Below are 27,994 nucleotides of genomic sequence, written 5' to 3' on the forward strand. Positions count from 1 at the left end.
GGACGATGGCTGAAATATAAATATGGAGAGGCCTGGCAGATTGATTACATCACACTCCCTCAAACCCGCAACGGCAAGCGCCACATACTTACAATGGTGGAAGCAACCACCGGATGGCTGGAAACATATCCCGTGCCCCATGCCACCGCCCGGAACGCTATCCTGGGCCTTGAAAAGCAAGTCCTATGGCGACATGGCACCCCAGAGAGAATTGAGTCAGACAATGGGACTCATTTCCGAAACAACCTTATAGACACTTGGGCCAAAGAACATGGTATTGAGTGGGTGTATCACATCCCCTATCATGCACCAGCCTCCGGGAAAGTTGAACGATACAATGGACTGTTAAAGACTACGCTGAAAGCAATGGGTGCTGGGACATTCAAGAACTGGGACACACATTTGGCAAAGGCCACCTGGTTAGACAATACTAGGGGATCTGCCAACCGAGCTGGACCTGCCCAATCAAACCTGTTACGCACTGTAGAAGGGGATAAAGTTCCTGTAGTGCACGTAAGAAACATGCTGGGGAAGACAGTCTGGGCTACTCCTGCCTCAGGAAAAGGCAAACCCATTCGTGGGATTGCTTTTGCTCAGGGACCTGGATGCACTTGGTGGGTAATGCAAAAGAATGGGGAGGTCCGGTGTGTACCTCAAGGGAATTTAATACTGGGTGAGAATAACCCATGAGTTGAATTGCGTTATGTTAATTATTATATAATACTGTATGTCATCACTACCATGATTCCTATATGTCAATGTCCTGTTAATGGTATTACAGTAACAACCAAGTAGATAATAATTAATGAATTTTGATAGAAATGGACAAGCACAGAGATGTGATGGAACGAGAACAGGCTTCAACGTGTGACAATCCAACATCACACACCATCTCTTCTGCCCTATAAAGACTGCTGTGACAGATGGAGCCAGAAGTCAGTCACAAAATATGAAAACTCAGTGGAGTTTTCATATTTTTCTACGTAGCTTTTTCATAGTTTTCTATGTACCATAGATGAAAATGGTGGTCAATTGGAATGTATTGGAAAGGGTGTAACCTCAGCATGACATAAATGGTATGGAATAAGGGGTGGATATACATCCTGGTTTCAGCTAGGATAGAGTTAATTTTCCTCCTAGTAGCTGGTAGGATACACACTAACTGTGTATCCTCTTAGGTGAACTCCCCCCCTCCTTACCGGTAGAGAGGTGTTAGTGGGTTTTAAGGAGAAGATGAAGTCTTTAACTGAGGACCCCATCAGGCTAACTGAACAATTAGACCAGTTCCTAGGGCCTAACTTATACTCTTGGGGGGAAATGATGTCTGTACTAAGTATGTTGTTTACAGGGGAAGAAAGGGGAATGATCAGGAGGAGAGCTGCTATACAAGAATGGGAAAGAGCTCATCCTCCAGGACCGGGGGTAATACTGGCAGAGCATAAATACCCACTTGCCAATCCTGGCTGGAATAATAATAATGCGCAACACAGAAATCATATGAGAGACCTGGGGTCAGAATGAGAAAGTACTCATGGATGAATCCCGAGGACCCAGTATCCCAAGGGCTCTTGAAAGTTCATTTTGTGATTAAAGCCTGGCCAGATACACAGAAAATGCTCCAGAAGGTGGGAGGATGTAGTGAACAGTCACTGGGGGCCCTCCTGAGGGAGGCCCTGAAGGTGTATGTCAGGAGGGGAGATGAGAAGGAAAAGCAGAGAGTGAAACTAATGGTATTGACAGTGTAGCAGGTAGTGAGGCAGAGGGTTGGAGAAAGAGGAAGAAAATCTTCAGGGGGAGTCAGGGCCAGGATGGAAAGGAGAGGAAGAGAGATGAAGGAATGGCAGGCAAGGAAAGCTACCCGTGTTGCAGCCTGAATCCTAGCAGGGACAGGCTTTGATGGGATGTTTTAAGTGTGGCCAGGCTGGCCACTTCAAATAGGAATATCCGGAGTGGAAGAAGGAAGAGAGAAGGAAAATGGGATGAAATATGGTATACTGATATGTTGTTTCAGCATCCTGGAGAGAAAAATATATGGAATTAAGTTGGCCCCTGACTGAGCCTTTGGTGAAAGTACAGGCTGGAGAAAGATAGAAAGAAGTGTTAAAAAGGGTTATTGAAGGTGTTAAATGTGTGTTATGCACTGTTTGACAGAGCTGTTTGACGTTGAATGGTTGAATGAGCAGGGAAAGAGGATGTAGGCATTATCTAAGTAACAATCCAGAAGTTTTGATATGTTTGCTGTGGTGTTTGGTCAGTTTCCCAAGTAATGGGGGGGAGGGGGGGGGAAACACACGACGTAGCCTGCTCCACCAGGGGCCTCTCCACAGGCCACAGGGGGGCTTCGGCTCCAGCGCCTGGAGCCCCCTCCTTCTGTGCTGACTTTGGTGTCTGCGGGGAGGTTTCTCGCTCCTCGCTCTCCCAGCTGCTGTTGAGCAGCAGGTTTTTGTTCGTTTGTTTGGTTGGTTTCATTTTCTTGGATGTGCTCTCACAGAGGCACGGACTGTGTTGCTCATGGCTTGGCTCTGGGCAGCGGTGGGCACCTTTGGGGACGGCTGAAACTGTCCCTTACCTGCCAGGGGGAGGCTTCTGGATTTTTATCGCGGGGGCTGCCACTGCAGCCCCCCCCACTACCAGAACCTTGCCATGTGTACCCAGTACACTGGGGCAGCTAGGTCATTACTGGCCTGTAAAGTATCAGGGATTAAATTAACTAATGAAACCCCTAAATGGAATTGGGGTAGAAGGGGCTGGGATAACAGTGCCACCTTTGGGGGATACCAAGCTGAGACTAGGGGATAAAATGATCACTGGGCAACTATTGTATGTACCCAAGGCAGGGACTAACTTGTTGGGAAGGGATTAGATGATGAAATTGGGCATTCAAATAGTAAATTGTTAGACTGGAATAACAGTGTTATTAATGGAGTGCCCTCAGACCCTGAGAGCAAAGATATATTCACTTCTGACTGGAAAGACCCTGAAATGGAGGCGGAAGCAGCAATACAGATGGACAGTTTTACCTCAGGGCTTTACAGGGCCACCGATTTATTTGGGCAAGTCCTAGAACAGATTTTGGAGCATTTCCAACCTCCCGAGGAGGTGTTACTGTTACAATATGTGGATGATCTTTTATTGTCAGGACAGGAGAAAGCAGTTGTGAAGGAAGCTACTAACAGGCTATTCATCTTTCTGGGAAAACAGGTTGGGAGTATTGAAAAATAAATTACGATATGTAGAAAGAGAAGTCAGGTATTTAAGGCATCTAATGTCTGAGAGAAAACGAAGAATAAATCCAGAGAGGATTCAGGGAATTGTTGGGCTACCCCTACCCAAAATTAAGAAAGAACGAAAAAGTTCCCCTAAAAAGGGCTTTTTTAAGGAATCAGAAGCCACGAAGCCTGAGGGAAAATGGATACTCTCTGATGGGAGAGAAATGCTGAATAAAGCACCAATGAGGTAAATATTAACTGTTTTATATCAAGAGAGTCATTGGGAGGTGCAAGCAACGTGTGATGTCGTGCTAAGTAGGTCTGTGTAGGAATATACACTTTAGTGAAGCAAAAACGCAGAGGATGTACCAAATGTCAAAAGGTAAATTAAAAGGTCATCCGTAACCCACCTAGAGGGGGACGGGAGCCAGGGATTCGACCTTTCCAAAGTATACAGGTAGACTTTACCGAGTTACCTAAAGTAGGGAGACTTAAGTACTTGTTTGTCCTAATTGACCACGTGACTGGATGGGTGTAAGCTTTCCCCTTGGTATCTGCCACTGCGTACACGGTGGCTAAGGTATCGCTGGAGCAAATAGTCCCTAGATATGGGATAGCTGAAAACATTGATTCAGATCAAGGAAGTCATTTCACTTCACAAGTACTGCAAGGGTTAATGCAGGCCTTAGAGACTGAGTGGGATTTTTACACCCCCTGGCACCCCTCCTCTTCTGGGAAGGTGGAGCGAATGAACCAGACATTAAAGAAGCAATTAACTAAATTAGTGTTAGAAACCCCACTTCCTTGGGTAAAATGCTTACCTTTAGCACTCCTCCAGGTTCAAACAGCACCAAGAAAGGATATAGGAATTTCACCATATGAGATGCTGTTCGGATTACCCTATCTGGGCAGAAGGGATGAGATACCACAATTTGAAACAAGAGAGAGTTTTCTTAAGAACTGTATTCTGGGGTTGTCCTCTTCTTTGTCATCTCTCAGGACCCGTGGGTTGTTGGCTCAAACCCCACCTTTGGAATTTCCCATTCACCACCCTCAACCAGGAAATTGGGTCCTGATTCGGACCTGGAAAGAATCAAACTCCGGCCTGAATGGGAAGGACCATTTCAAGTACTACTGAACCAATGAAACAGCTGTAAGAACTGCGGAAAAAGGTTGGACTCACTATACTCGAGTGAAAGCACCCATCGACCCTAGTACCTGGGAAGCTGTTCCTACAGAAGACTTGTTGAAAGTTAAAATCAAAAAGAGAAATCTCATAATGGACTCTGAGCAGGATAAAAGCTTACAATTGTAAACTAACCTTTTATTTTCACAGGTAACTAATGAGTGTGACTTGTGATTGAGAGAAAGGACTGGCCTATAGCAAACTGAAGTGCTCCTGAGGGGTTTTTGTTCTAGTAGTAGTGTACATATATCTTATTCTTTGCATTGATAATTATTTGGAAACCTAAGGGTTAAAAATAATGACAGGGAAAAATCAACTATTAATTTTGTTTCTAGTGATTGTAGGCCTCAGAGAAGGCCTTGGTCAATTGGCAACTTGGAAAAGGCATGACCAGATAACAGTAAGACGGGATACCCCGTCAAAATATGGGTGACTGTGACAGAGGGTAATGTACCACAATCCGTCATGTTTGATGCTTGTGAGATGTAAGCTTAACAATTAGTCAGACTGATTACATTATAACCATACTTATGGTCTCAGACGTAGCTGGGAGAGAGACCCAACAGCCAGATTGAGAATAGCTGTATGGAAACGATCCTCTATTGCCACCAAAGTTAGGGAGAAACTCAAGGAGAAAACAGGAGGCCCTCTTCGAAATGCAGCAGTTGTCACAGTTAAAGAAGTAAAAGATCGTAGGCAAACATTTGAGATTGAAACAGGGTATGGGGATGTGAATGCCTGGATAGAATGGGTCAAATATACTGTCCAGAGTCTCAACCATAGCAATTGCTATGCTTGTGCCTCGGGACGACCGATTGCCCAGATAGTGCCCTTCCCGTTGGGGTGGACCAAGGATTCCCAGGGGATGCGATGTATGATTGCATTGTACCAAGAAAAGACTGCCTGGGGAAAAGAGGCCTGTAAGTCTCTCTCTTTGCTGTTCCCTTCCTTGCATGATAGCAATATCAGGGTTCCCCCTGTTTTCTCTACATCTATAGGTAACCATACAGCTTGCCTCTCACGGCAGGGTGTGAGTGCTGCCCAGCATTTGGGGAGAATTTGCCTTGTGCACGAGGACCTTGAATGCTACCAAGGACTTGATGGGAAACTACTCAAGACTTGAGATCCCCAGGGCAGATCTCTGGTGGTACTGTGAAGGGAAGATCTTACGGTCCACCCTACCATCTAAACGGGGAGGCACTTGTGCACTTGTTCAATTAGCTATACCCTTCGCCCTGGCATTTGAAAGAGAAACATCACATGTATCCAGAAGAAGTAAAAGAAGCTTAGGAGTATCATTCGATGATAGAGTCTACATAGATTCCACTGGGGTGCCTAGAGGAGTTCCCGATGAACATAAAGCCAGGAATCAAATTGCTGCAGGGTTTGAGTCACTGTTCTGGTGGGTAACAATCAATAAGAATGTGGATTGGATTAATTATATTTATTTTAATCAGCAGAGATTCATAAATTATACAAGGCGTGCGATAAGAGGAACCGCTGAACAACTAGATGCCACCAGCAAAATGTCTTGGGAAAACAGAATAGCATTAGATATGATGCTCTCAGAGAAAGGAGGTGTGTGTGTGTGATGCTGAGCAACCACTGTTGCACTTTTATACCCAACAGTACTGCCCCGGATGGCACAGTAACTAGAGCATTGCAAGGGCTTACAACCCTTGCCAGTGAATTGGCAGAATAATTGGGAACAGACACTTCCATCACAGGATGTTTGGAATCTTGGTTTGGTAAATGGAAAGGGATGGTAATGTCCATATTTACATCCTTGATCGTAGTAGCAGGAGCTTTGACAGCCATTGGTTGTTGCATTATCCCCTGTGTAAGAGGACTAGTCCAGTGGTTAATTGAAACTGCACTATTGAAACAAATGACCATGGAGCCACCACCTTACTCAGATAAGATGATGATATTAGAGGAGATGGAAAGCAAAGAAAGTGAAGAAGAGGAAGATATCTACCAAAATAGACCTTAGAGAAAAGTTTTGCAAAAATCAACAATTTATAAAGGAGAAAAGGGGGGAATTGTGGGAATAAAAATGTTGTTTTTGCACAGAGTTACATTGTTTAGAGGGAAGGAATGTGGTATTGAGATATGCTTGCAGTGATAAGAAAGCTTAACAGACAACCTTGTAAAATGCAGACAACCAGACTCCTTAGTGCAATTAGGCAGAAATCACGGTGTCAAGTCAAGTCAGATAAGTGAAGAAACATTACCACCTCGAAGAGTAAAAAAGTCAAAAGAAATTTGACTTATAACAGGCCGGCAACTGAAAGCCATGTATTGTTTGTGAAGCATCGGATAGATTGTGAACCTGGATTACCCAGTCAATGGAGAAACAGGGGAGGGTCCCGGTCGTCGAGAAATAAAGTATACAAACTGTACTGTGTGACTAGTAGGTGCGCTCCTGCTTGTGGGATGCCCGCCATTGTAACCACGAATAAAAATGCTACTTCACTGAGATCCTCGCCTGAGCCTATGTTATTGCCTACAGAGTGTTTCTCACAGGACCTCTTGGGAAAGTTTCTCTACAGCCGAGATGTAGGCCCATAGAGAGGAAGAGAGACTTTCTTCGTACTGCTGGAGTTGGATTAGCCGAAGTGCCTTTTGCAGGAGTTGGATCAGATCCAGAGTCATTCTCTTCAACTTGAGGGTGCTGAATAGCGTTTTAGTTTTTGATAAGCACAGGTGTCCTGGTTTCAGCTAGGACAGAGTTAATTTTCCTCCTGGTAGCTGGTAGGGTGCTATGTTTTGGATTTAGGATGAGAAGAGTGTTGATAACACACTGATGTTTTAATTGTTGCAGAGCAGCGCTTACACCAGGCCAAGGACTTTTCAGCTTCTCGCTCTGTCCTGCCAGCGAGCAGGCTAGGGGTGCAGCAGGAGCTGGGAGGGGACAGACCCAGGACAGCTGACCCAAACTGGCCAAAGGGGTATTCCATACCATCCGACGTCATGCTAAACAATATATAGGGGTGGCTGGCCGGGGTGGGGGGACCAGCTGCTCAGGGATGGGCTGGGCATCGGTCAGCGGGTGGAGAGCAATTGCATTCTGCATCACTTGTTTCGTACGCATTAGTGGTAGTACTATTATCATTATTTTTTTTCCCCTGTCCTAATAAACTGTCTCTATCTCAGCTCACAGGCTTCACTTTCCCGTTTCTCTCCCCCATCCCAGAGAGGGAGGGGGGAGGGTGAGCGAACGGCTGTGTGGTGCTTAGCTGCTGGCCCGGTTAAACCACAACAACAGGCCAGGCTGCAGCACGGTGCAGTGAGATTGAACTCTCTGGCGTTGCCAAGGTCCTGGCATATCTTTTTATAACATTCTACCTGTTTTTTATGATTCCACGCTTGGTCAGTTTTGAAGTCCAAAACCACTGGAGGTGACAGCCATAATAGATAACTGCACATATTGTCCCACATGCCTTGCCACCCATATCTATCCTGACTTAGGGCAGATCTGTATGTGATATTCTTAACGAGTTGTTTAACCTTAGACAAACCCAAAAACACATTCAGGAGACATAGCAATAGGAAGTGATAAACAGCAAAAGAGAGGGGTTACATAAAATAACCTTGTGAACAAATAAATAAACTTTGAAAACAATTAAATCAACATTGTTATTGGCAGCTTTTAAGCAAATATATTACTTATAACAAATTATAAACAAATTTGTTTTAACATGCTCTGGTTATCTCTATCATCATCTCAACCCTTCATGTCCTATGTTGGGCACCAAAAAAGACTGTTATGGTTTAACTCAGCAGGCAGCTAAGTACCACATAGCTCTTCACTTGCTCCTCCCCACAGTGGGATGGGGAAGAGAATCAGGGAAAAAAAAAAAAGGTCAAACTCGTGGGTTGAGATAAAGACAGTTTAATAGGAAATAAAAGGGAGGAAAAAATGAATATACAAAGCAAGTGAAGCATAACACATTTGCTCACCATCAGCCAACCTATGCTCAGACTGTCCCCAAGCAATGGCAGCCCCCCTGCTGAAAACCAGGAAATAAGAGAAGTTCATGCATTGTGGTTTCCATTAACAATCTGATGCATTTATTAATGCATTAATGATGCATTAATACAGGTGCATTCCATCATAATTAAATTTTTGTATTAACTTACTTTGTAAATAAAAGAATCAATCAGAAATGTAGCTCTATACATTTTCTGAATGTAATATGTTGCTAAATAATATAGCAAGGTCTGAAACTGGTGCTCTTGGCTGAGGACCATCCCTTAGCTCCTGTGACATTATTTATTTCATAATTCAGTACTATGCACAATTTCCTTTGAAATATCCTATAAACTTATAAAGTGCATTGAGTTTCATACCTGACTAGCACCAGCTGACTAGTGAAGGTCAAAGCTGAGGAAAATAAATAACGGTGACAAATGTACTTGAAAACAAAGGACTCTAGAGTTGCACAAAAGCCATCTTTACTACCTTAAATAATCTTTTTCTAGACACATGAGAAGATTTGATAATATACAGAACAGATTAAGAGCATACATTCTGACAATTTGTTTTCATAGAATAATAGAAACATAGAATGGTTTAGATTAGAAGTGACATGAAAAATCATCTAGTTCTATTGGCAGGGACACCTTCCGCTACACCAGGTAGCTCAAAGCCCCATCTAACCTGGCCTTAAACACTTCCAGGGATGGGGAAGCCACAGCTTCTCTGGGCAACCTGTTCCAGTGCTGCACCACCCTCATAGGAAATAATTCCTTCCTTATATCCAATCTAAATCTACCCTCTTGTAGTTTAAAGCCATTACTCCTTGTCCTATCACTACAGCCCCTGATAAAGAGTCCCTCTCCAGCTTTCTTTTAGGCCCCCTTTAGGTACTGGAATGCTGCTATAAGGTCTCCCTGGAGCCTTCTCTTCTCCAGGCTGAACAACCCCAACTCCCTCAGCCCGTCTTCATAAGAGAGGTGCTCCAGCCCCCTGATCATCTTTGTGTCACTCTATAGCCTTATTTCTTAAGAAATTGCACATATTTTTGGCCCTCTTTACTTGATATATGAAACCAGATTTACAGATATAACCTTATATAGAACAAATATTTGAGACTTGGCTATGTGCAAACTGTAGGTTTATTTTAACATTTTACAGTTGCAGAAAGTAAAGAAAGATCTTGAGATGGTATTGTCAACAACTCAATCAAAGAATAAAAACTGAAAGAAGATCTGGAAAGGTAATAAAGTAATTTGGACTTAAAAATGATGTAAGCTATTTACTACAAATTATTGTTTTGACTGCTTAGAGAAAACTGTATTTATCGATTGTGCAACTTCCTATTTGTCATGTTTCAAAGAGAACAGCGGTGGCATGAAGGACAGAAGTAGATACTGGGTGTTTTTAACGGAATGGAAGAAGAGATGAAAAATGAAGTTGTACCATGTTCTGAAAAAAAGGTATTGCTATAATGTCAAGTTTTTCATATTGCATTTAAATTTCAAGAGAAGCAAGTGAGCAAACTCTTAAAAACATACTACTTGTTTGTCCTAGTTTTGGCTAGGATAGAGTTAATTTTCCTCCTAGTAGGAACTGTGTTTTCGATTTAGGATGAGAATAATGGTGATAACATAGAATCATAGAATCATAGAATATCCCAAGTTGGAAGGGACCCATAAGGATCATCAAGTCCAACTCCTGGCACCGCATAGGTCTACCCAAAATTTTAGACCATGTGACTAAGTGCACAGTCCAATCACTTCTTAAACTCTGACAGGCTTGGTGCAGTGACTACTTCCCTGGGGAGCCTCTTCCAGTGTGCGACCACCCTCTCGGTGAAGAACCTCTTCCTGATGGCCAGCCTAAACTTCCCCCGCCTCAGCTTGACACTGTTCCCGCGGGTCCTATCACTGGTGATTACGGAGAATAGGTCACCTGCCTCTCCACTCCCCCTCGCGAGGAAGTTGTAGACTGTGATGAGGTCCCCCAACATGCTGATGTTTTAATTGTTGCAGAGCAGTACACTAAGTCAAGGACTTTGCAGCTTCTCACACCTCCCTGTCAGTGAGAAGGCTGGGGGTGCAGCAGGAGCTGGGAGGGGACTGTGAGAAAAATCTCAATAATTTTCTTCAGACAGGATCTTCTGTGAAGCTATTTTGTTCCTGATTGCAATGGCAGGCATCCTGCAAGCAGGAGCGTACAGTAAAAGATTATATATATAAATTTACATAGGGAACTTATATTCCCTATTACCCGACACCTGATTTCTCCCGTTTCCTCATTGGTTGAGTACTACAGGTTCACAACCTACTCAACACTCTTCTATACCATATATGTACAATTTCATTTGACCAACTATTAATTTCTCCTATTCCTTTTTTTTTCCTTCTTCTCTCATGATTAGAGGGCCTGTGATTTTTGTGTTTACTGATTTCGCACTGCTTATCCTGTTTTTCTTAGCTATCCTCCTTATTTTGGAACAGTGGGACCTTCCCCTTATCTGCTTAACATACTCCCCACTGCTATGCTACTGTCATGCCTGCATGATCACTTTTGAATACGCAAGGTTAGTGGAATTTTCCACTTCAAAAACACTTCCTATTGCAAAAACACAACTTTGTTTCTCCCAGGACAGCTGACCCAAACTGACCAAAGGGGTATTCCATACCATATGACGTCATGCTGAACAATTAATATGGGGTGGCTGGCCAGGGTGGGGGGAACCAGCTGCTCGGGGATAGGCGGGCCATTGGTCAGCAGGTGGTGAGTAATTGCATTATGCATCACTTGTTTTGTACACACTATTATTAGTAGCACTATTATCATTATTATTATTTTTTCCTTTCTTTTCTGTCCTAATAAACAGTCTTTATCTCAACCCACAAGCTTTTACTTTTTTTATTTTCTTTTTCTTCCCCAATTCTCTCCCCCATCCCAGAGAGGGAGGGGAAAGGGTGAGCGAGCAGCTGAGTGATGCTTAGCTCCCGACCGGGTTAAACCACAGCAGTCCTTTTGGCGCACGCCGTGGGGCATGAAGGGTTGAGATAAAGACAGATCTGACCAGAGCGTGTTAAAACAAAATTGTTATAAGCATTAGATCAGTTTAATAGTTGCTATTCACAATGTTGATTGCTTTGATCTCAGGTCTGCTATGCCTGTTTTCCGAACTGAGATTTATAGCACGACTTACTGTATGTGCTCCCTGTCGCGCTGCTTATCCTTTCCAGGGGCTGGTTTAAGATTATTATTTTACTGTACGGTGTAACACTGGCTTATGATATGATAAAATTACTAGTCATGAGACTAATCTGGTATTGTACTCAGCATTGTTGTCAACTCCATATTTTGGAAACCCTACCTCAGAAACTATTAACAATTACACCTGTTGCCTTTTTTCTTCAGGGAGCCAATCTATGGAGGGGATGGGGGAGATGTTTTTATCCCACTTGTTCACTCTCCCTTTCTCCTTCACCCCCCTCTTCTCCTCCAGGCTAGTTACAATAGCTCTTCATAACTTTGAATATTCTTGGGATGTCCAGACCAGCATGTTCTTATTGTTATGTTAATGCACTTCAGGTTTTGTTTAAGGTTAAACAACTACTTAGGAATGTCATCCAGAGATCTGTCCTGAGGCAGGACAGTTATGAGTGGCAGGGAGTGGGAGAGAATATGGGCAGGCATCTAGAGCAGTGGGCACCTCCAATGCTTTGGAAATTCACCCCTGAACAACTGAAAAATTCTAAAAAACTGGTAGAATGCTTGAAAAAGGTGTGTCATCACCCTGGAAGTACCTGACATACAGAAATCACTGCAACGTGCTGGGGCTTGGCCTATGCTTACTGAGCTGCAATTGACTCCACTATAACTCTGGTGACAGACCCTGTGGCCACTCCAACCCCAGAGATTGGCCCTGCGGCCTGACAGGCCCATCAGCCATTATAGCCCCTACGGCCACTCCAATCCCTATGGCGACTCCAACACCTACAACAGGCCCTGTGGCCATTCCAAGCCCTGTGACCACTCCAAGCTCTGCAGCCACTCCAAGACCTATGATGGGCCCTGCAGCCACTCCAAGACCTGAGGCGGGCCCTGCGGCCACTCCAAGACCTGTGACGGGTCCTGCAGTCATTCCAACCCCTGTGACAGGCCCTGCAGCTGTTCCAACCCGTGTTGGAAACAAAACAAACAGTGCCAGCGTCAGTTGTTCCTGTATCCAAGATGAAACAATGGATGAAAAAGTCAGTTTGGATCTCTTTAGCGGAATATTTTCATAGAATAATAAAGGTTGAAAAAGACCTCCAAGGTCATCTGGTCTTAATAATATAATACTTATAACAATTTTGTTTTAACATGCTCTGGTCAGATCTGTTGTTATCTCAACCCTTTTTTTGCCCCACTTTAGGTGCCTATTGGGTGTTTGGGTGACTTGTGGTTTAACCCGGCAAGCAGCAAAGTACCACGCAGCTGTTTGCTCACTTCCCCCCAGGGGGATGGGGGAGAGAACCAGAAAAATGTAAAACTCATGGGCTGACATAAAGACAGTTTAATAGGACAGAAAAGGAAGGGTGTGTTTTTAATATGTTAATGACCCTTAATGAGCAAAAGGTTAACATAGGTCAGTTTGGAATCTTCCTTTAACTGTTTTTCTCCTTATTGTTTTTTACCTTTCATTCCTTATCTCCCTTGCTTCTGCTAGCTCAAGGCTACCAGTCTCCCTGTTTTCTTTAAGGTTTCCTTGTTTTCTCAACTTAAAACTACCATTTCCCCCCTTTGAGACTATGAACCTCACTTTTAGGCTTCATAGTTCTCACTACATAGTTCTTGTCCATTACTGCTAATTTGAGGAAGTACTCTGTTATCCATATCTCATTTTGCTAGCATTACTCGGTGAGGTTTGCATCGGTAGTGGCATTGCTTATGATTTCTAGTGTTGCAGAAATGTTTACTATTGCCCTTTCAAGTTCTATTATTCCCAATGAAGGGATTAAGGCCCTCCACAAAGCATGAAACCAGGTATTTCTGTTTGAAAGGGGATTATAAATGCCTTGATTCTCCTGAGGCGTCATAAAGATAGCCTGTGATCTTAGCCAACTCCTTAAGTCTGAGTGTTATGGAGTCTAACGTCTGGAACTACAATTCCCAGGGCACAAGTCCCATACCATCCAGGAGGAAGTGCTTTTCGTGCTCATGGAACACATAGCAAATATACTCCTCCCAGGGATATCCACCAATGGAGGCCGATAGGTCCACTTCTATATCCATAATTTTTTATGATAGTGTAATTGGTAGTTTCAACTGTAATAATTGCTTTACATTATCCAGTTAGATTCCAAGAACCTACATACGATCCCTGGGCCACGTTCTCCTTACTTCTATTAACTGAATATAGACATGAAAGATTTTCTCTCTGTCCTGGTTTCAGTTAGGACAGAGTTAATTTTCCTCCTAGTAGCTGGTAGGGTGCTATGTTTTGGATTAGGATGAGAAGAGCGCTGATAACATGCTGATGTTTTAATTGTTGCAGAGCAGTGCTTACACCAAGCCAAGGACTTTTCGGCTTCTCGCTCTGTCCTGCCAGCGAGCAGGCTAGGGGTGCAGCAGGAGCTGGGAGGGGACAGACCCAGGACAGCTGACCCAAACTGGCCAAAGGGGTATTCCATACCATCTGACGTCATGCTAAACAATATATAGGGGTGGCTGGCCGGGGTAGGGGGGCCGGCTGCTCGGGGATAGGCTGGGCATCGGTCAACGGGTGGTGAGCAATTGCATTGTGCATCACTTGTTTCGTACACATTATTATTATTAATACTATTATCATTATCACTATTATTATTATTGTTATTATTATTTGCCTGTCTTAATAAACTGTCTTTATCTCAACCCACAGGCTTCACTTTCCCGTTTCTCTCCCCCATCCCAGAGAGGGAGGGGGGAGGGTGAGCAAACGGCTGTGTGGTGTTTAGCTGCCAGCCGGGTTAAACCACAACACTCTCTCAATAGGATACACAAGGATAGAGGGAGACTGGGGTGGAGGAGAAATACTAGCATTGCTCGAGTTTGCTAATTGCCACACATCTGTCTTGTTTACAGTGAGTGGTACAGCATAGATAGGAGTTCCCTCATGTGCTGAGGCGGGTACACGGGTACACACACAACAAGATGATATGTCTGCAAAATGGGTTAACTTTAAAGCTAACTGAACTAGAGTTCTGTGTCGAAGCATTGGAACTGTAAGTCAACCCTGTTAAGGAAATTCTAATCAGAACAGAAATCATTTTGTCCTTTTAAACAGCAATTTCAAGTCCTCGGTCGGTTCTACTTGCCACAAAGTCTCTTTTGCTTCTTCTGATGGTAGGTCTTGCTTCTCCTCTTCTGGTGGTGGTGCCTTCACACGAGTGGAGTGAATCCACGATTTGATCCTTTCCACCTTGACTGCAGTGTAGGTGTGGAGCATGACAGTATAGGGTCCTTTCCACTTTTCCTTTAGAGGCTCATCTTTGCACATTCAAATCAGTACCTAGTGTCCAGGTCGGAATGGGTGTACTGGAACATCCAATGGAATTGGTAGTCACTCCTGTACATATCTGTAGAGAGAGGACAACACAGCGGACAAAGACAGCAAATATTGCCTTACCCAACCTTCCCCTCTTACATGCATTTGACTCCCTTCTGTCACTAATTCATTTACTGGGTATGGTTTGCCATATAACAATTCAGATGGGCTAACTTTTCCTGTAGCTTTGGGGGCTATCCTAATTCTCAACAAAGCTATTGGTAGGGCTTCCAACCACTTCAGTTGAGCTTCCTGGCAAATTTTAGTTAACTGACTTTTTAGTGTTTGATTCATTTTTTCTGCTTGTCCACTCGATTGTGGTCTCCAAGTAGTATGTAAATACCACTTAATCTGTAATGCTCTTGATATTTCTTGAACTACTTGTGATATAAAATGAGATCCACTGTCTGAGGAGAGTACCTCTGGTATTCTAAACCATGGGGTTACTGATTTCAGTAAAGCCTTTATGACCTCCTTAGCTTTATTAGTTTGGCTTGGGAAGGCCTATGGCCATCCAGCGAGTGTGTCCATTGGTACTAGAAGATATCGATATGATCCTTGTCTGAGCAACTCATAAAGGTCCACTTGCCAATACTCCCCAGGTTTCATCCCTTTTATTCTCTCCCCTGGCAGTGGTTTTGGCTGGATCTTGGGGTTGTTGGCACAGCATACAGGACACTTTCGCACTATTTGGTTTGCGATAGTTTGCATTTTTGGTCCAATTGAAAAGCACTTCAGTCTATCCACTATGGCATCAGCACCAAAGTGTGTCCCTTCATGTTAGTCTTTCATTAGCTGTTCACTCAGTTTCTGTTATTAGGATCTGTTCAATGGGATCTCCCTCCCATCTTTTTGCTTTGTACATTAGTTTTTCTGCTAGTTGGAGTTCTTCAGCGGAATATTTTTGTAGAATCATAGAATCATTAGGGTTGGAAAAGACCTCCAAGATCATCTGGTGCAACCATCCCCCTACCACCAATAATACCCACTAAACCATGTCCCTAAGCACCACATCTAACCTTTCCTTAAAAACCTCCAGGGATGGTGACTCCACAACCTCCCTGGGCAAGCCATTCCAATGCCTAACTACTCTTTCTGAGAAGAAATTTCTCCTAATTTCCAACCTGAAGCTCCCCTGGCACAACTTGAGGCCATAACCTCTAGTCCTATCACTAGTTATCTGCGAGAAGAGGCCGAACCCCAGTGGATTAAGTGAAGTCTTTGCGCAGGGGACTAACATACCTTGTAGGTCTCCCAGTGCACTTCTGGCTGCTTCTTTGGCTGTTAAAGTCAGCTTTCCTGTTCCCTATTATTATGTCATGAACTCCAAAGGCCTATTTAGAATCCGTATAGACATTGAGTGCCTTCTCTTCTGCTAATTCCAAGGGCCTAGTCAAGGAAATTAATTCGTTTTTTTTTTTGTGCTGAAGTGTTATGGGGTAGTGACTTTGCTTCTACAGTGTCCCAAAGGGTCATGACCACATGTCCTGATTTATGCTGTCCATTTTCCATAAAACTGCTACCATCTGTAAAATACTCAAGATGTACATTTAGTGATTTAGTTCATCCTTAAGGTCAGCTCTACTGGCATACGTGTGCTCAATAATATCCACAAAATCACGTTGGATTTCTCCTGTCTTCTTGGTTAGAAGAAGCATAGCCGGGTTCAGGGTGCTGACCATGGACAGATTTATGTCTCCTTGGTCTACTAACACGGCTTGATATTTAGCCATTCGACTTGGGGATAGCCAGCGGTTTCCTTTGGCTTCCATTACAGCTAGCACTGCATGTGGCATAAATACCATCAAGGGTTGTCCCAGAGTCAGTTTTCTACCCTCTTGGACTAGGAGTGCAGTCAGTGCTACTGCCCTCAAACAAGATTGTTTCCTCTAGCTGTTTGGAAAAGTAGGCCACTGGTGTTTCCCCAGTGTCCGGGTCATTACCCTGGCTGCCACCCCTCTTTGTTCATGAACAAACAACTGTAAAGGTTTTTCCATGTTTGGCAGCCCTAGGGCTGGTGCTGGTATAAGGGCCCTTTTTATATCATCAAATCCCTTTTGGCACTCAGCTGTCCACTCCAACACATTTTCTGGCCCCTTTGTGGCTTCATACAGAAGCTTTGCTATTAGTCGAAAATTGGGGATCCAGATTCGACAAAAACCTGCCATCCCTAGCAATCCTCGCAATTGTTTTTTTGTTTTGGGAACAGCAGTTCAGCATATAGCTTCTTTTCACTCTGAACCTAATGCTCACTGTCCTTGGAAGATATCGAACCCCAGATACTGTATTTTCTGCTGGGCGATCATAGAATCATAGAATGGCCTGGGTTGAAAAGGACCTTAAAGATCATCTAGTTTCAACCCCCCTGCTCTGGGCAGGGTTATAAACCATTAGAGCAGGCTGCCCAGAGCTGCATCCAGCCTGGCCTTGAATGCCTCCAGGGATGGGGCATCCACAGCCTCTCTGGGCAACCTGTTCCAGTGCCTCACCATCCTCTGAGTGAAAAACTTTCTCCTAATATCTAACCTAAATCTCCCCGTCTTAGTTTAAAACCATTCCCCCTTTGTCCTATCACTATCAACACACATAAACAGGCATTCCCCCTCCTGTTTATACGCTCCCTTCAAGTACTGGAAGGCTGCAATGAGGTCTCCCCAGAGCCTTCTCTTCTCCAAGCAAAAGAAGCCCAGTTCCCTCAACCTTTCTTCACAAGAGAGGTGCTCCAGCCCTCTGATCATCTTTGTGGCCCTCCTCTGGACCCATTCTAAGAGCTCCACATCCTTCTTGTGCTGGGGGCCCCAGGCCTGCACGCAGTATTCCAGGTGGGGTCTCACAAGAGCAAAGTAGAGGGGGACAATCACCTCCCTCTCCCTGCTGGCCACCCATTTTTTGATGCAGCCCAGGACATAGTTGGCTTTCCGGGCTGCAAGCACGCACTGCCAGCTCATGTCCAGCTTCTCATCCAGCAGGACCCCCAAGTCCTTTTTTCACCTTGGTTACGGGTGCAACCAACACTGGTACAGTTTGTTTCCCTGGCTCAGCCTTGGGGCCCGTTTTAGGGCTTGGAGTGGCCGCTGGCTCTGTCTCAGAGGTTGAAGTGGCCGCCGGGTCTGTCACTGGGGTTATATTGGCATTGAGTGCAGCTTGGTAAGCATAGGCCAAGCCCCAGCACGTTGCAGTGATTTCTTTATGTCTGGTACTGCCGGGGTGATGACACACCTTTTTCAAGCACTCTACCAGTTTTTTTAGGATTTTTCAGTTGTTTGGGGGTAAATTTCCAAAGCACTGGAGGTGCCCACTGCTCTAGATGCCTGCCCATATCCTCCCACTCTCCCTGCCACTCATAACTGTCCTGCCTCAGGACAGATCTCTGGATGACACTCTTAAGTATTTGTTTAACCTTAGACAAAACCTGAAGTGCATTCAGGAGACATAGCAATGAGAACATGCTGGTCTGAACATCCCAAGGATATTCAAAGTTCTGGAAAGCTACCGTAACTCGCCTGGAGGAGATTAAAGGGAGAGTGAACAAATGGGAAAAAACATCTTCCCCTGACCCCTCCATAGACTGGCTCCCTGAAGAAAAAGCATGAAAGGTGTAATTATTAACAGTTTCTGAGGTAGGGTTCCCAAAGTATGGAGTTGATGACAATGCTGAGTACAAATACCAGATTAGTCTCATGGCCGGTAATTTTATCATATCGTAAGCCAGTGTTACACAGTATAGCAAAATAATAACCCTGCCGACACTGCCGACTCATGTCCAGCTTCTCGTCCAGCAGGACCCCCAAGTTTTTCTCCGCAGGGTTGCTCTCAAGTTCCTCTTCTCCCAGTCTATATAAATACCTGGGATTATGCACTGTGATTATGCAAAACACACTGGCGTTCCTGATGCTGAATGTCAACAAAAGTTGTGGTTAAGTTAGGGCTTCAGTAATAAAATAAGATCTCATTCTAAGGACTATGAGATTGCATCAGTTTTGTATTTTGATTTCAGTGCACAATATACTATAATCTAATTAGTTAGCTTAGTCTTAGTACAGTATGATTCGTTTTTCATTTATAAATGAATCATGCATTTTCCTTTAGGAAAATGTTTCCAAAAGCCATTTTCTTGGCCGTGCTATATGAGTTTTTCTTTCAGGTGAGAAAATCTAGATGCAATTCCCTGTATTGCCTTCACGAGATACTGCAAGGAGCTGCTATTAAGACACGGAGGTAGCCCTTTGTTTCAAGGTATTTTTAGCATTGTTTTGTTTTGTTTTGTTTCCGCCGCCACCCCCACCCCCCACCCCCACAAGGAGGATGGTTATAAGTTTTAAAAGTTTACATTCTCAAACTTCCAGTTTTATAAGGTACTATAAAATATTGACAAAAAGCAAGGAAGCGATAAGCCTATGACACAAACACGTTGAGAATGAGCCAAAAGATAAGAACCTGGGGTAACAAGAGCTTTCAGAGCTCATAACGAGAGGCAAGAACATCTAGCACACAGCTATAGAGCTTACTGTTCCTCCAAAGCTAGCTCAGAACAGCTACTGCTAGTTGCCATTAAATGAAATCACAGAGATCAGCACAGAAATCTGTACTCATTTATTACTGAAATGTTTAAAATGCTTCTCAGTTTTTAATATCTAGATGAAAAAAAGTATTAAAACAGTATAAAAAAAACAGTTTTAAGAAATATTTTTTCTACATTTCAAGGAACCATTTTATACAGAAGCATCACAACAATTACTTTGATATTGTCAGATAAAACTATTTTGAACTTATCCCTCTTTCAGTGATCTTTTCACTCAATTTATCTACTATATTTTCCAAACTTACTGATAACAAGGTGCTTTTTATAACTTTGGAACATGCTGAAGTTTTGGTGTTTTATCTATTGCTACTATCTGTCCAGGATAGGACAAACAGTCTGTTTAAAATGAATGCCTACCCAAGAAGCGATAAAGAACGTTTTAGTATAATTAATCAGTGTTTGCACCAAGCTTAATAATGTAAGACACTATAAATTCTAGCAGGAATTTTATTTTCCACTTTATATATCCAATCCAGAGAAAACCATGTTTTAAAGAAAATTTCATCTCTAAATTAGTTAATTTGCTGCATAACTTGCTGTATATACAACAGTGTAAGAAGTCATTGAGATTTGTTTGTCCAATCATTTTCTGGCTACTGCCCATCGACATAGCCTCAGTGTCCTTAAATCTATGTATTTTGATATACGATTATCCTTATGGTATGCCCAGACTGACCTAGCAGAAGTTGTCAGCCGTCTCGCAAATCACACAGCAGAGTGAACAGCATCTCTACAGTGCTGGGTGTTGTGACTTGAAGCTACAGAGCAGTCAGGGCTTTGCTTAAGATCAGTTTTCTTGTTTCCAGAAAGATCATGACAATTTGATTATTAAAAACAAAAACAAACAAAAAAGTAAAACTTCATTAAATTCAGTCATAAATACTCACCAGCAACATTATAAAGTGAAGGCCTTTGAAAAAGATATCCAAATTGTTTGTAAAATATCTTTCAAACCAAACCCAATGCATCTGAGACGTGATTTCACTCTACACAGAGAATCAAGAACTGTAGAAAATTTTCACAAGTTTTCCATGGAAAACTTGGCTCTTCTTTAGTTAGATATTTTCATCGGCTAACAGATGTTCAGTGAAATGAGTACTCAACATTTTCCTCTCACCTGCAAATGCAGCTTTATTTCTTTTACTTCATGGATCATCGATTCACCTAACAGAGAAATCAATGTCCTATATAAAACAAATCTTAGTAGAAATAACACTAATTTAAAACTTTATTACAGCATACTGTAACAAGCACTAAACTTGAGATTAGCTGTGTCATAATTTGAGTCTCACAGGCCATGCCATCTTTCTCTTGCTTTGCAGCTCTATTAATGTTTTTCTTTTTGTAACAGAGATCAAAGCTAGAGACATCTGAGAAATCTGCAACATGCAGAGAATCACTGGGATGTGCTGCAAAGAGCAGGAGGAGGAAGAAGGAAGGGGGACCTCCAGTTCTTTTGACAATGGCACAGGTGTCCACACCCCATGCTTCTTCAAGGAAAAAGGCATGTAAATGAAATACGCAATTGATATATTTCTGGTCAAAATATAAGGATTCAACATCATCCATGGAACAAATTCTGTTTAAATGTTGCAAATACATCGTGGAATGCTTCCATGATTTACAAATTCTGGCCTCTGAATGTATTACGTGAAAGACAATATGCAATGCAGCAATGTTTGATTTTAAAGTTTCCAAACTTAGAATTTGCTTTAAGCTAGCTCTGTAATCACATTAATACAAATGCATTAAAATAACTAGTGAAGTTAAACTGTTCTTCACATTTGACAGTTTTGCACTAGCAAACAGGTTACTTCTGCAGTTGTGTCGTCCTTCTACGCGGATAAAACTTTTTCTCATCTGAATGTACTTCATTTTGCAAAGCTTTAGGAAGGCAGAAGCGTTTGTTTTTTAAAGTCAAAATATTCTCCTGAAATGTATTTATATTCTTTATTCCCCTCTATCTCTGCTCTAACAGCTTTTAGCTTCTGTTAAGTAAACACAAATGAGGAATCTGGCAAGGCTGACAAAGTCCCTTTCATGCCTTACTCCTATCAATTTTAAAGCAGTAGAATAGAGTACAAAGAGCACCTCCTAAACATCAAGTATTGATCCTGAACTGCAGAAATATTACTAAGTAGAAGCCTGTGACACTTTCTCAGATTAAAACTTGCTAGTCTTTCTTCCATTTAAAAAAAAATCAAGCTTAATGAACTTTCACTGAATTATATAGATAACCTACTGAAGCATCGGTAAAGGCTTCCTCTACCTGCCTGAGACTGATGAGTCTGGGATGAGGCTGAAGTTCTGAAAACTCAGTTTCACAGCCCAAATTACGAGCAGCGCTGGACCTGGCAATCTTCCGGCCCAAGGGTTTCATTCTGTTTCAGACTAAAAGCAATTAAAATAATAATCACACAATAATCACGCTTCTATAATAATAAAGAAGAAGATTTCTGGTGGTTTAAAAACTTCAGTGTTAGACCAATACTGAAGTCCTTCACTTCAAGGCTAGCCATATATGCTTAGCGATCCAATCTATGTGCCTTGCTTTCTTTTTTTTTTTTTTAATAATGATGCAATTTTCTACTTAATATCAGAAAATTAATTCAAAGATTAATAAAATTCAGCAGTTCTGACTCCTCATTTTTATACAACTATATCCTGTACCTAAAAATTAGAAATTTGCATAATTTCAGACTTTTTCAAACATGGCAATATTATTTGATAATAAGTCTATTTGGTTTTAGCCAAAAATCTCCTACCATAACTGCTTGAATACATCTGCTGGTTGCAGTTGCTTTTCCTCAAGAGAAACTTATTAAACTACAGTAGAAAGAATTAAAGCCTGAATTATACTCAACCTTGGGTGAGAGCAGAATACTTCAGAGAATCACAGAATAATCTAGGTTGGAAGAGACCTCCAAGATCACCTAGTCCAACCTCTGACCTAACACTGACAAGTCCTCCACTAAACCATATCACTAAGCTCTACATCTAAACGTCTCTTAAAGACCTCCAGGGATGGTGACTCAACCACTTCCCTGGGCAGCCCATTCCAATGCCTAACAACCCTTTCAGTAAAGAAGTTCTTCCTAACATCCAACCTAAACCTCCCCTGGCGCAACTTTAGCCCATTCCCCCTCGTCCTGTCACCAGGCACGTGGGAGACCAGACCAACCCCTACCTCTCTACAGCCTCCTTTAAGGTACCTGTAGGGTGCGATAAGGTTGCCCCTGAGCCTCCTCTTCTCCAGACTACACAACCTCAGCTCCCTCAGCTGCTCCTCGTAAGACTTCTTCTCTAGACCCCTCACCAGCTTCTCCTGGCAGAGCTCCGACACTGCACAGGAATGCCCCCACCTTTTTCCTCCTTTCTTCAGCCCTGCTCCTTGGCAAAAAAAAAAAAACAAAAACAAACAAACAAACAAAAAAAACATGCTAGTGCTTCTGTCCAGATAGCTATCAATTGGGGAAAAAGTGCTGGCAAAGAGTCAGGACACACAAGTGAGTTTGCTGCTGGAAAAGGATGAACCTGTCTATGCTGACCTGTATGCTAATCAAAACAGAAATATTTCAGATCATCAAAATTGCTTCTGTACCAATATGCCTCACAGCACAAGTAATGCATCTTCCCCAGATTCACCCCCCTCTGTTCAGATTGTTGTACCATAGCCTCTCTTTTTTTTAACCAATTCAATCTCCCAACTACGAGTGTAATCTTTAAAGTTTCTGCTGATAGAGAAAAGTCTACTTATCTTCAGAGAAGGAGCAGGAGAATAGACGATGGGGAAGGCATTTCTTAGTAGCTACTGATACATCCCAGTCATGAATATCGGTGAGGACACTGGCCTGTGACCACCAGATGAGTTGTGACAATTAATTTTTTGAGGTGAATACCTCTGACAATAAAAACAAGACTAGGAGCATCAACTTGGTGCACGCAAGACACCAAGATTTCTGGTATTTGACATATACTAACAACTCAGTTCTGATAATCAGGTGAAAAACATCTTTGCACATACAACTGTACAAAGATATAGTACAAACTGACAAGCAGCTTCAAACAAATTTTCAGTTAGCAGAATATGGTGCATCATTTCTTGGAAAAGTTTATTGCAGACAAGACAGGGTACTATGTTTGAACTAAAAATATAAGGTAGTCTTCAAATTTAAGGAAAAAACATGAGAAAAGGTTTAGAAGAACCACAGATAAGTATGAAATGAATGAATGGATTACACATGCAGTCTTTTACTCCTATATCATGAGTAAAAACAAATATACACAACTGAATATTTATACACATCTTACGTATCTACACAGACATACAAGGTTCTAGTGCAAGAATAAGTAATCAAAATAAGTATTGAGAATGTAACAATATGTTCAACCATTCCTTTAAAATAAGTGGAAGTACTGTTCTAAGGATCAGTAGTTTTTTTTATTGTAATCCATGAATATCACATGCTGCAGTAAATCATTTGCTTCAAAAAGGTACTGTATCTCCTGAAGTGAGATACACTGTTGACATGTTCTCCTTTGTCTGAACAAATATAAACTAGAGCAGAAACCAAAACCTTCTCCCCAGGTAAGGTAGCCACTAGACCAGAATGACTCAGAGGCAATATTGATATTGAAAGTATCCATGTCAGAAGTGAAATGCAAAGAAAATGCACAGGTTCAAATCCTCTCCAGCAAAGGACGGAAACTAGCCTGTACTTTCAACATCCGGGCTGATGGTTTTGATTCTTGAGCTGATGAGTGAATGTAAGCATTCATATACATGCTCCAATATATGGGTTGAAAACTGCATTGATATTTTGTTAACTGAATTTAGTGTATCTATTTATTTATATTGCTAAAACATCAATTGAGAATACCATGTGTACAACAATATTTTAAGTTACAGAAGTATTCTTCTACAAGCCAGCTTAAGCTTTTCCCCATGTCTCCTCCTTATGATACCCTGTTTACATGGCAACGCACCTTGCAAGTTCTGTGCTAATGAGTGGGTAGGAAGACAAATGCTCAGTTAGGAAGTTTCATATCAAGTTTTACCATTATCTCTCAAAACAAGTTCATACTTCATACACTGAAACACCTGTCCCTACCATGAAGAACAGCTTTTGTAGATTTATCCTCCTCACACCAACCATATTCAGACCCCCCTCCCTTTTTTTTCATTATTCAACTTGTATCCAGATCCCTCTGTTAGCCATTTGCCTTCCATAATATTTAAATGGATACAATGCAATTCTAACATTTCTTTAATAATTCCCAATTTGCATACTGTATGCTCCAATCCTACCATCCTTTTGACAGCATAGCACTCTGCCTGCACCACCAAAAAAAAATCCGCTCATTATGTTGCTAGACATAGCTGTGATCAGATAGACCTGATATTCACTTGTTTAAAACAAAAAGGAAAACCCAAAACAGCAAAGCAAACAAGAGAATATATGATGTTCAAAGATGTTCTAGTTACTGACCTAAATACCCGTTATCTTATTAGTTTTACCTATGCTCTTCTTGTCTCCTTTTCAAGCTATTTTACCCTCTAATGCTCCATCAAGCTTTGCACAGGTAGGACTGAACAAAACCTCTTGTAATGCAGTTACAAGAAGCTCAGCCAAGGGTAGATGTTTGGAACACAAACCAAGCTTCATGGGATGATTTAGTGGTTTTATCCTGCTACGCAGCTGAACTCCACCACAACCACTCTCTCACTCCCCTTCATCAGAGGAAAAGGGGGAGAAAATACAATGGAAAAGACTCAGGGGTTGAGATAAGGACAGGGAGATCACTCAACAATTATTGCCACAGGCAAAACAGACTCAGTGCAGGGAGATTAATGTCATTTATTCCCTATCACTAGGGGACTAGAACAGCGAGAAACTAAAAGCAAACTTAAAACACCTTCCTCCCCATCCACCCTCCTCTACATACTCCCCCCAAGCGGCACAGGGGAATGGGGGTTGCAGTCAATCTGTAATGCTTTGTCACTGCTGCTCCTTCATGGTCACTCTTTTCGCCTGCTCCAATGAAGGGCCCCTCCCACAAGATGCAGTCCTTCCTGAACTGATCCTGCACGGGATTACCACAGGCAGCAGCTCTTCAAGAACTGCTCCAATATGGGTCAGTACAATGGGGTCCATCCATCAGGAAGAAATTGCTCCAACATGGGTCCCCCACAGGCGGCAGCTCCTGCCAGATCACCTGCTCCTGCGTGGGCTCCTCTCCAGTGGCTGCAGCTCCGGCCCAGAGTCTGCTCCAGCGGGGGCTTTCCATAGGCTGCAGCCTCCTTCATGCCAGATCCACCTGCTGCACCGTGGGCTCTTCCACGGGCTGCAGCATGGAAATCTGTTCCACCATGGTCCTCTTCACAGGCCGCAGGGGAACTTCTGCTCCAGTGCCTGGAACACCTCCTCCCCCTCCTCCTTCACTGACCTTGGTGTCTGCAGGGCTGTTTCTCACTCCTCTCTCCCAGCTGCTGTTGTGCAGCAGTTTCTTCCCTTTCTTAAATATGCTGTCAAAGACTCACAACCAACATCGCTTATTGGCTCTGCTCTGGCCAGCAGCGGGTCCCTTTGGAGCTGGCTGAAACGGGCTCTTATTTAACACGGGGCAGCTTCTGGACTCTTCTCACAAAGGCCACCCCTGCTACCAAAACCTTGCCATGTAAACCCAGTACAGATGAAAAATCCATCTCTTGGATTTATGAACATTGCTTAGTGCAATGGAATGCTATTGCTGAACAGCCTTTTTGCAATTTAAGTCAATATAAGGAAGCAGAAGTTTTTGTTTGTTTGTTTGTTTTTTAATGAAATGTCCTTGGTTATTTTAAAAGAAAAAAAAAGGGGGGGGGGGGGGGAATCAACCTCCCTTTGTACACTTATTAGGTATTTTTCAATCTGCCAGGCAAAAAATAACTTGCAATGTCAGGCACTCCAGAGAGATTGCCTCAACACACAACGAAGGCTTTTGTCCTTCCAATATACCTTTGCCAGCAGCAGTACTGCTTGGGACATCCCTCCCATGGTTGTAATTTAAAAAAAATGAGTTTCCATTGTGGTTTGTCACAGGTATACGGAACACTGCAGTAAACTATTGCAGCTTTTCAATACTTAAAGGAGGCTTATAAAAAAGACGGAGAACAACTGTTTGCTCAGGCAGATAATGGCAGGACAAAGGGGAATGGTTTTAAACTAAAAGAGGGGAGATTTAGATTAGAGGTTAGGAGGAAATTCTTCAGTCAGAGGGCAGTGAGGCACTGTAACAGGTTGCCTAGAGAAGTAGTGGATGCCCCATCCCTGGCAGTGTTCAATACCAACCTGAATGAGGCCCTGGGCAACCTGATCTAGTGGGTTGCATCCCTGCCCATGAAAGGGGGGTTGGATCTAGACGATCTTTAAGGTCCCTTCCAACCCTAGCCATTCTATGAAATAGTCAACATCTGTTTCTAAAAAATTAACCTGTATTAAATTTACAAACCTTTGTGTTGAAAGTACTTTCTGAATCATGGCAGGTTATAGGCTTGAAATATACTTGTTAATTATTTTTATATCCAACAACCATATGAAATGGTTGTTTAACCACTGGAAGATATTTGTTACCACTATATAAATTAATATAAAATATGTTTCTATTCTATATTCATTGAGAAAGAACCATCCAAAGTGAAGTTGTTATATAAAATATATTAAAGCTTTTTTCTCAAAAGCAATTATTTGGAGCTGCAGAGAAACATGTCAGTTCTCAGCCTGAAAAAATAACAGACTGATGGAATTATTAAGATCTGAAAAATTATTCAAACTTAATCACAGGCTTTGTTATATGCTTCACCTATAAATACTTATTAGAAAAAGATACGAAAGGGAAATATTTAATAGTCTACTTCTCCACCAGCAAGCTTCGTATTTTAGTAGAGCATTTTGTTTTTCACAATTGACTTTGAAGTTTCTCCATTCAGAAATTCTCCGCCTCTGACCTTCAGGAGCTCAAACGAAGCACTCCATCTTATTCAGGGACCGTGCAGCCCCTGGGCTGGCTCTGGGGATCAGGCACGCCACGCAGGTTAAGGGTGACAAGGGAAAGCACGCACCTGCAAGTGAAGCTGCCTATAATAGTAGCCACTGATAAGCTGCTCTAAGTAAGAAACTTTGGTCAGGGACCTATGACCTGAACTATAAACAACAACAAAAGTAATGAGGAAGCTATTTACTACCGTGCAGACAGATGACTGTTACTTCGAGACATCAAAACAAAAAGAGCTTCCCTTTACTGTTGAAAATAAAACACAAGATGTTCATCTTTCTTTCATCCATATTCATACAAAATTAAGTTGTCTAAATATAATAAATAGGTTTCTGATGTTCAGGAAATGAAAACATTTTACTTTGGAGATCTCAGAAGAGGTTTTAGTCATAAATCAGAAAGAGGAAATTAAATTTAGCCAAATATTTGTGCTTAATTTTTGGAGGAC

General features: G+C 42.4%; 1 long non-coding RNA gene across 1 annotated transcript; it reads left to right on the top strand.

Moving 5' to 3' along the window:
- Window positions 1-10,503: 10,503 nt before the first annotated feature.
- Window positions 10,504-21,163, top strand: LOC310888576. The gene is made up of 3 exons (XR_014575943.1): window positions 10,504-11,140; window positions 19,075-19,166; window positions 20,864-21,163. It is a non-coding gene; the product is annotated as an uncharacterized lncRNA (long non-coding RNA).
- Window positions 21,164-27,994: the final 6,831 nt, after the last annotated feature.

The sequence above is a fragment of the Anser anser genome (genome assembly GCF_964211835.1).
Source record: "Anser anser genome assembly, chromosome: W".
NCBI lineage: Eukaryota > Metazoa > Chordata > Aves > Anseriformes > Anatidae > Anser > Anser anser.